At 47.9% G+C, this 10,378-nt stretch overlaps 1 protein-coding gene across 3 annotated transcripts in view; it reads right to left on the reverse strand.

Moving 5' to 3' along the window:
• Positions 1–2,072, reverse strand: part of RAI2 (retinoic acid induced 2) — a 45,631-nt gene extending 43,559 nt beyond the window's left edge. Inside the window, exon 1 of one of the 3 annotated variants that reach the window (XM_068918897.1) lies at positions 1,925–2,072. The gene's annotated coding sequence lies outside the window, so the exon portion shown is untranslated. Of the gene's footprint in view, positions 1–1,694; positions 1,897–1,924 lie in introns of those variants that run through there. The other 2 variants (XM_068918906.1, XM_068918914.1) reach the window with 2 other exon arrangements.
• Positions 2,073–10,378: the final 8,306 nt, after the last annotated feature.

Raw genomic sequence — 10,378 nt, forward strand, 5'->3', positions numbered from 1 at the left:
TTGTGTTTCTGGTAGAAAGCTATCAGGACCCTGGAAAAACCATCATTCTAGTGATGCGCAGTCAGACTCAGATAGCTCCCGCTACTGGAGCCCCTCCAGAATTTTACACACACATGGAAACTCAGCATCACCCCAGAGCCGATTCTAGCGTTTATCCGCCTCCCCCCACCCCCCGCCCCGCTTCAAATTTGGCTTCAATCATATCGCAATGTGAAATAGATTTTACTGTCTCAGTGAGACTCCTGTCGGAGCTTCTGGCAGAAACGCTACAAAATTGATCAGAGACTCCAAGGGCAAAACAGAGAGCGTGTATAAATTGAGCAGACAGCCCTAGAAGAGTTGTGCAGGAAAACGTGCGTGCTATTGGCAGCCCGCTGGACCAAGTCCGCGCTGTAGTTATGGCTGATTAATCAGGGTCACTCGTATAGCCATCTAAAGGGGGAAAAGGCTTTTCTAAAACTACACACAGAAAGCAAAATGGGAGTGTGCCGATTTTCCTTTCTATACTAATGTTATGCCTGGAATACTCCATTCAGTAGCATACATGGGAGGAAACCTTTATTTCAAAACGTTAAGTCAATTGACACGACAGGTTACTAGTAAAAATAAGAATATTCATGCATTAAGTTTTAATGGAAAAGATCTGAAAAATTCTTCACTAACCAGATACTCTTCCCTCTTCAACAATAATCCCTATTAGATAACATACGTATTTTGGATCTTGCATTATAACTATTCTTTAAAAACAAAGCTTTCTGATGAGAATTGCATCTGAGGAAAATAACGTAAACAACAGCAAATAAACCTAAGCAAAACCAATCTCTTAAAAAAGGTGGGGGGGGGGGGGAGGAGAGAAGAGATGCGGAAAGCTGAATCACTGTATTGCAGCTCCCGCACACAACACTTGGATTCTGCAGCCTCTCTCCCTTGACAGATGCAGAACTTCTTTAGGAAAACGCTTAGGCGCGCTTAAAAACCCAACACGACCTGCGAGCGGCAGGCAAGCCGCAACAGCCTCATCCAGAAACAGCCCTCTCCACGCAGACACCAAGAGCACAGGTGACAATTTATCATCCCGGCCACCTTCGCTCAGGACCTGTCCACCAACAGCCAGAATTCCTGCCACAACTTCCCGAGGCGTGAAGTCTGCCTAGCGATCTGCTACCGACTAGGAAAGATACCCGAATGACCACCTCACTGCCAACCTTTAAATACACCCCCTTCCCCCCCCCCCCCCCCCGTTTTTCATCTCCCTTTAGCTCACGCATCCAGGCACTTAAACCGCTATTAACCGGGGTGTTTTGTTTACCGCGAGAGCGAGGCAGGACTCGTCCCGCCTGCCTCAGACACACACGGGGACCCCCGCGGCACAGCCCCGACAACAATTTTGGGGAGCTGCGCGGGGAGGGGAGGGGAAGGGCGGCTGCGCCCCCCTCCGTCCTCCGCACACCCTCTCGCCCCGCGCCGCCCTCCCAAAATCCGACAGCGCCCGGGACATCTGCAAGCGAAACACAAAGCAGCAGCTGTTTGGCAACATCTTCTCACCCTGGGCGGCCGCGGCGCGGGCACGCCGCTTCCCCGCCCGCGCCACGCCACGCCACGCCGCGCGGAACAATGGTGGCGGCCCCGCACCGCACCGCCCCCCGGCCCGCGGCCCCGCACCGCACCGCCCCCCGGCCCGCGGCCCGGCCAACCTGTCACCGCGCCGCCGCAGCCCCGTCTGCGCGGCCGGCGAGCGATGACGGCGCACGGCCCCCGGGTGTGCGTGTCTCTCTGCCTGTCGGGCTGTGCGTGGAGTGGGTGTGCTTGGGGGTGCGTGGCCGCGGCAGGACGACACCGCCTGGCGCGGCGCGGCGTTAACCGTCCCCGTCCCCCGCGCGCGCGCGCCGCCCGGCCGGAGCCGCCCCACCCCGCCGGCACCTACCTCCGGCCGCCGGTGGAGGGGGCGGGAGCCCCTAGCTGGGCTCCATGGACCGCGGCCCCTGCTGCTGCTGCTCCTGCTGCTGCTGCTCCTGCTGCCGCCGCCCCGCGCCTGTCAGCCCCGGCCGCCGCCGCCGCCCCGCGCTGGGGACGAGCCGCCCCGCCTGCCCGGCCCCGCGTCCCGCTCCGCTCCGCTCCCCCCGCCGGCTGGGCGGGGCGGGGCGGGGCGGGGCGGGGCGAGCGGCGGGCGGGCGGGGCGGGCGGGGCGGGTGCGGCGTCTCCGCCCCCCCCGCGGCCGCACATGCCGGCGACGGGGGTCGGGGGGGGGGAGGGGGGAGGAGAAGTGTCACGGGCGCCGCCGCCCCGCCCGTTGGAGGCGGGAGCGCTGCGGGCGCCGCGTGGGGTCTGCGCCCGCGGGTGTGCGTGGAGTGGGGAGCGAAGGGGGTGCGTGTGAGGGGCAGGTTGGGGTGGTAAGGGGGGGTGTGTGTGAGGGATGTGGGGGGGGTGTGGGTGTGTGTGGAGTGGGGAGCGAAGGGGGTGTGTGGCGTGTGTGTGGTGTGGGTGAGGGGAGCGGTGGGGGTGTGCGAGGGGTGTGTGCCTATGGGGGAGGGGGAGGGGTGCTTGCGAGGGACGTGGGTGTGCTGGAGGTGTGCGAGGGGCGTGGGGGGGCGGCGGGGGGTGCGGGTTGCGTGTGAGGGGGGTGTGTGTGAGGCGGGTGCGGTGGTGTGTGGAGGGGTGTGCGTGAATGTGTATACGTGGGGGCGGCACGCGATGTGTCTGTGTGCGGGGGGGGGTGCGTGTGCGTGTGCAGGGGTTCGTGGTGCGGCGGGTTGTGCGCGGCTGATACAGGAGGGGTGCGTGAAGGGGGTTGCGCAGGGTGCGTGGGGTTGGTGTGGGCGAGGGGACCGCTCTGTGGGGACGGGGCTGCGCGTGTGTGCAGGGTGGGCAAGGGGCTGTGTGCGCTTGTGTTGCCTGTAGGGGTCCCGGTGTGGCCAGGGTGTCTTTCGGGGGGGGGGGGGGGAAGGCAGGAGGCTGCTGCGAGAGAAAATCGGGGGGAAACTTGGGAGCAGCCCCTGGGCAAGGGGGGAGCCGCAGTGGGCCCGGCTGCAGCGGTGGCCGGCCCCCGGGCTGGTGCAGGCTGTACCTCAGGCTGTACCTCAGCTAGCGTCACCGACACCAGCCCCAGTGTTTGCAATAACAACCCTGACCGCCTGACTAAATGTCTGGGAGGAGGCTGCAGCAGCCAACTTCGCCCTTTCTAGTAAATCTTACGGATTTTACTCCATGCCTCCTTGAAGTTTTGACCTTGTGTCCTCTCCATATACCTGCTATCCTCAGATTGACCATTTTTCTCATTTGTTTTTTCTTTTTTTTTAAGTTTTCCCTCTTTCTTGTTTTTTCTCTGGTCTTTTCCACCCTTCTTCTTCATTTGTCATTTTATCTCTCTCGTCCTCATTTTCCCGTAAGACCCTGAATATCTGATCCTTTAACCATGGACTGTCAGTTTTAAAATGGTTTTGTCAATGGCACACAGTGTTTCATAGATTTCAAATTGCTTTTAGAGTTGCCAGCAGCTTATTGGAAGGTGCAGTGCATTAAACTAAATCCCTGTCTAGTATTACATAATATGCCCTCAATTGTACATAAAAGATGATTGTAATTCCATCTGGATTTCTGTTGATATTAACAAACCGCTCAAGATTTCCTTTTGCGGTTTATTGTACATTTCAAAACCTTTGCCTGGTTCTGGATCAAACAGATTATGATTTAAGAAATACTAAAGCACATGCACTCATTGTAGGAATTAGCAAAAGAAAAAAAATACTTAGTAGGTCGTCTGCCTAATCCATCCGCCAAAAGAGGGTAGGAATGTCCCAGGTAGTATAATTCATGGTCATTTGTCTAGTTTTGTTTCAAATGCCCCAAATATGTGGCTTCCTCGTTCCCTGTAGGAATTTAGGTCAACCTGCCTGAGAGTGAATTGGGTAGCATCTCAGGATTTAGTATCTGCTACTGTTACTCTCAATTTTTTTCCAGCAGCACAACTCTGTAGATGCAGCTGGTCATTTCTTTCTTGCTCATCAACATGGCAAGGTTGTGGTGGTCGCTTTCTCCAGGTTGAGAACCAGCAACCAAGTGCAGCTAGGAAAATGTCAGCTCAGTGCTCGGCCATGGCCAGAAGAGTGAGTCACGTGTTAGGAATTGTTAGCAAACCAATGGAGAGGAAAACAGAGATTTTATGCCATGCTGTAAATCCGTGGTGCATCTGCATCCTGAATACTGTTGTAGCTCTCGTGTCACCATCTCAGAAGGGGCATGGTAGAGCTGGAAACAGTTCAGAGAAGGCCAGCAGTAATGATTGATGGTTTGAAATGGCTTTCCAATTAGGCAAGCGCAGCCTAGAAATGAGACAACTGAGGGGAGATATGGTAGAGGTCCCTAAAATTGTAAGTGGCATGGATGGAGTGAATAGGGATGGACTGCTGTGCCTTCCGGTACAAGAAGCAGAGACCATCAAATGAGGCCAAGCGGATGGCAGGTTCAAACGACCGTAAGGAGGAGCTTCTTCACTCGAGATACAGCTGTGGAGCTCCTTGCCATAGGATGCTCAAGAGTTCAAGAGGAAACTGGACAAACTTAACGGAAGGGAAACCCACTGAGGGCGGCTAAATCACAGCTTGAAAAAAGTCCCCTAAGCCACAAATGGTTTGAGGCTGAGCTTGCTCTGTTCTTATACCTTTCCGTACGCGTCCATTAATAGGCATTGTATACATCTCGGTAGTAAATACTCCTCTTTGATTTAAAATCATATCTGAGTTAATTTGATGCTGCTCACAATTTTCTTAATGCTGGTATTCTGTAAAATGTGCTACTAAAAAGGGTAAGTGGCTTTCTGGAAGATGTCGGTAGAAGTAAGTGGTGGAGTCTTGTAAATATGTAGAGGGGCGGCTGGGAACATTTGCAACCAAGTGGGCTGTGTAGGACAGTAGGCAGGACTGTTAGGAAGACATGGTCACTCAACACGAAAAGCAGCGGTTTTGAATAGTTGAATTTAAGAGTGTGAAAATGTTCTGTTTTGGAAGAACGGAGCAGTTAATGTCACAGGATTGCCAGCTGTCACAAGTGTTTAGATTGCATTGCCACCTTCTATCACGAACTGGAAAGGATGTTGTTAAATGTGTTTACTAAGCCACACGCGGACTGCTCTTTCACTGTGTGATGTATCAGCCGTAGACTGGAACATGCCCAGTTATGGACAAGTCTGTTGTAATCTATGCACGCTATTGGAAAGCGTGGAGAAGATGACGTCTAGTGATGTCACAAACTCTTAATAGTAAAAGCCTGTTATTCAAAATTATATTCTTAAAGAAGACGCCTGCTAATTTCAGTGAGAGAATGGCAATGTTGTGCATTGTTGTACGGCAATGGCAATGCGCAGATGCACTGCGCGTTATGGAAGTTTGAGGTGTCAAAGCCCACTGGAAAAACCTTCCTTATGCATTGAGTCACTGAAGAGATGGTTGCAAACAAGTTTCTCTCACCCTTCTAAAATGTGCCAGAAATAATCAAATCTAGCAGTGGCCTGGGGACAGTGACCTTAATTTAAAATCAATCAAAAATCCCTCTGTCAATGACAGTTGATTGCCCCATTCACATCTCAGACTGATGCTCTCACAGGCCTGCCATCGCCGATGCTATTACACAAGCGGGTAAGCATTATGTCATCTTCTTGTCTCTCCATCTTGCTGTCTTTGAAGTTGAGACAGCATGGCCTCAAACACTTCTCTGTGTTACTGGGAGAGGAATTTTTTTATTCATTTGTTTATAAAACTCTACAGGTATGCCTCAGGATGCCTGTTTTATCCACACAATTTCTCCAGAGCCTGCTAGTTTAACAGTTTAAATTTTGATATAACGTCAGAAGAAAGACTTGCTCTGCTCAGGTAGGTTGATGTGCAGGAGGCAAGCTACAGTAAGCATGCGAATGAAGGAGCCCAAACTGTGTACATGAGCAACCTTGTTCAAGTGACTCACGGACACAAATCTTTGTGGGAATGATCCCATTTACTGTTTTCATGAACTAGAACGTACCTAGGCACATAAAGGTGGTCACCATTTGCCGTTAGGTATCTAAATTGGCGTTCAAGCATATGGCACTCGTGGACTCCTATATAAGCTCTGTTGTAGTTGGGTGATTATCATAATTGTTTATACAGAATTTACACGCACTGTATATACTGCCTATGCAGAGAAGCATACCAAGGACTATTAGTATTTCCTTTTGCAAAGCACGTAAAACAGTCAGCTGTATCATTCATCTTTCCCTATTGCTCAATCTCCTAGAAACACTTTGATCCCATGACGATACTATACAGTAGCAAAATAAATGCTGTCAGGTGTGATTATTAATATAACAATCCCGGATGCATTACAAGCTCTAAATTGGATTCACAAATTCTGTATAAGCATCCACACTATAAATTTTAGTTAGGGAGAATTCACAGACGGGTGCCTCCTTACTCTCTGTTGTAAACTTCAGAACATTGCAAGAGTGCTCGTAGTACGTAAAATGGAAATTCCGAGCAGAGGCAAGATTTGTGGTGACAGAAGTAATTTCCAGTTTTTCTCTAATAAGATAGAGTCAGTAGGAAGCCCATAGCAGGGCTGAATTGTGTACTAAGCAGCTTTAAAATTGTTGAAGGCATTATCTATTATAAGGAAGTTTACAAAGCTCCATCTCCATTACGCGCGTTTTCGTGAGGTCATAATCCACTTGACCCTCGTGGTTTATTTCATCACTATTGTCCCTCAAAGGAATTATAACCTTTACCATTACCACTTTCTAAATATATCAAGAGGTTTTAGTGACATTATAATAAATCACCCAGCACAGCTTTGTTGCTGGTAATGTGACCATAGCACCTTCTGATTGTTGATGTGGTGATTGTCAGCCTGGTGTAGCACGCTAACAGGTGTGAATGTATTTTGGCTTTCGTTTTACATTTTAAAAATACCTTTTTTCTGAGGTCATCTGAAACTGAAGTGCTGGCTTTTTAGACATTGTTTCTGGGACCAAACATGAAAAGCATAAGCTCAAGAATATTGAAATCAAGCACCCTGACTTCAGATAATGCTTCCTCTCGCAATTATTTCTCTTTTCAATGAAAGGTATGAATGTTCATTAGAAATCAGAGCATAATTTGATTATCCTGAAAGCAATCATTGAGATGAACAATGATATCATGGGTAAACCAGCTTCATTAGCGTGTGGCTGTTCGAAAGGATAAACCATGGGGAAGCTAGAGAGAATTTTAGATAAAAGTAGTGCATATAATTGTGTAGCTTTTATAGTTCAATCTGTTTTCCAGCAGGGAATAAGTGGGCCCCATGTCAATCCCTCAAGAGATGTTGGTAACATCTTAAAGAGAATTTGCTACATAGAAGAGGTGCTGCTGAAGCCAACTTGCAGTTGCACTTAAAGACCAGCCAAGATCAGAACTTGGCCTCAAAACTATTGAGGCAAGACATACTTTGTGAAACTGTCACTGGGATCCAGTCAAGCTGCTTCTGGATCCAGCAAGCCTTTGGCATTGCTGTTAATTAGGCTTGCTTGTTGGAAGTGCTGATGTTCGACATTGTGTGAGATTCTTTGCACAAGCAGTTCCAAAATAAGTTTGCTTATCTGACTGGTTTGATGCCATGGGGCAGGTCTGGGCATACGATACTGTTTCAGTTGATGTACAGAAAAACACTTCAGACCAAAAAATTCTCACCTGATGAAAATCTGGAAATCTGTCTTTGGGGAAGAAAAGGAAGAGTTCTCTGTCTTTATTTTGCAATTCTTTCCACTGTGTCATACAGGGATACGGGGGTGCACTTTAACATCCCCGACCTCCTCACCAACCCGCAGGCTATGGTGTCTACGGTGTATTAATTTGCATCTGAGCTAGTCATTCTTTTCATCCTTTATGGTCAGTGGAGAGAAATAGGCACTTTTAGGAGGCAATTCATTTGACCTTTCTTAGACATCTACTTTAGGAAGAGATAAATCACTCCCCCAAAGTGTCTGTGTTTCTCTATTGACTGTAAAAGGAGTAAAGGGCAATTAGTTCAGATTCAGGTATCTATATTGCAGGTTATCTACATACAATTAGAAGAATCCCAATCTGTTTTTCTACAATGCTGCTGTCACAATGGCTGCTGAAATGTTTTGCAAAGATGTGTATTTATATATAATAATGCCCTTATTGTATATAAAATAATGTATAGTATGTATATAAAATATTGTGTTTTTCTCCTTCTCTTACAGTCTTTAATTCTATTTTGAGAAGAGTTACGTTAGCAGGGTCTGCATTTTGTCTCAGAATTGATCAGGTTGGCGCTCCCTTCAGAACTACCAAGAAATTGGCAATTTTTGCCCTTTTTCACCCTCTAACTTTCCCCAAATACTTATTTGATTTAATTTACAGGTAGAGGAAGGGCATATTTTACACCAGGGAAATAAATATGGCTTTGTAAACATCTCTCATCGTTGTATATGACTAGAAAGCAAAGCTGAATACTCATACATTTTTTCGTTTTTATTTGATCACAAGGCAAGATTTTAAATAATGTTAGTAATGAAAAATCTGTAGCCGTGAGAGTCACTGTAATGCTATAAGCACACTAAGCCAGTGTACAGTACATCTCAGAAAAGGCCCAAGGCTCAGATGTCTATCTCTATGTTCTTGTATTCCCAATAAGCAGTGAATAATGCATTAGTTTTGCTTCAAGCATCCTATTTTGAATACGCTTTCGCCAGAATTATTAGCTTTCGTGTAGTATATATTGTTAACTGAGGTCATGCTCTGTGCCCATCTAGTGCTGCACAGAAAGGATTCAGTAGAAATTCTGCCTGTTGGATGTCGCCACAGGATCACAGGCTCCAGCTGGAGCCAGTGGAAATCTCCCTACCAACCCCATGGGTCTTTCACTCAGGCCTAAAATATTTAAAAAAATAGGAAGAGGGAACCATTTTTACCATGATGACGTGGGAGGACTTCTGTTGCTCTTCTCAGATTGCACTGCGGGGACCCGACCTGAGACCACACGTCTCTGTGCAGAGGCACCCCTGACGTGTGTGGGTTGACTGCTGTTGAGAACATCTGAAGCCTAGTAATAGCAAGTAACCCCTGAAGCTATCTGGCAGTTGGCTAGGGTGAGGATAGCCTGAAGACTTCTGTAAAGACTTAACTCCTGCTGAGGGCCACCAGTGCCCCAGTGCTGATGATGGCCCCAGTCATCTGCTGGGCAGGAACTTGTTTGAGAAAAGGGCTGCGGAGTTGGCTCTCAGGGATTAGAAGATATTCTTGTTCGTAGTAACGCTGTAGTGCTTTCTCCTTCAGCAACTGTGGTGAGCTAAAAAATGAATAAGCTTGCAAGGAGCTATTAGGAAAACATTATTTAAGATGCAGGATATCATTTGCAAAGGAGTAGGCATTTACCCATACATGCACACACACACATGCATACACACATACACAAACATGCACACGCACACACACATGCACACTCACATCTCTTACTTAAGTTCACACAGCTACCCCTGGTGCAATGCAGCCAGCTGTTAAATCCAAAATAGCAACGAGTGTACATCATACGCCCTCTATATTAACATTTGAAAGGGACCGTTCTCTAGGAGGATGGGAATTTGACAGGATATGAATATGTCTGAGACTCTATTAGGCACTAATTCAGCAGGACTGGCTGAATGAGATGAAGAAGCAATGAGGAGGAGAGAATCTCTTCAAATTTGAGCTGATTGGTAATTTTGATGAAAGCCCTTTAGTCTCATTCAGTGACTGTTAATTACCTCTGGAAATTAACATTTATTTTTCTGTTCAGGAAATGTTGTTCAGCTGCCAATATGGAAAGATTAATTAAATTCTTCCATGGATGAAGGTGAAAGTAGGGTCCTTGCGGTCAGTGTACATTTTGGCTGTGGAGCCTGGAAGGAATAACATGACAAACCCCCTCTTGAAAAGAGCAGTCCAAGTCATTTCTCTTGTCTTTTCAAAGGATAAATTTTGGGGGGTGAAGTTGGCATGCCAGGCACTTTCGGTGGAGAACGTGGGTGTGAAGGTGCTGTGAAGGGTGAGGGGCAATGGCAGAGATGACTGGAGTTAAACATTTGAAGAAAATCAGGGGCCTTTCCGCATGCAGGAGGGATTAGCAAAATTCAGGACAAAGGTGTCTCTGCTTAAATCAAAGGGAAATCCTGAGTTTGGGCCCATCTGCACAGAGTATCACAAAAGTTAATTGAGTCACAAAAGTAATAACTTGAATCTCACGTTCATAAGCTGCTCACAAACATGATAGCTTCCTCTACCTGTTCTCACGTATTTGATCGTGGCTCAGCCTTATAAGCTGCTTTTGTCAGTGTTAATGATGGCCCTTCCACTGCTCAGGGGTTTATTTC

Source organism: Struthio camelus, chromosome 1, assembly GCF_040807025.1.
Source record: "Struthio camelus isolate bStrCam1 chromosome 1, bStrCam1.hap1, whole genome shotgun sequence".
Taxonomy (NCBI): Eukaryota; Metazoa; Chordata; class Aves; order Struthioniformes; family Struthionidae; genus Struthio; species Struthio camelus.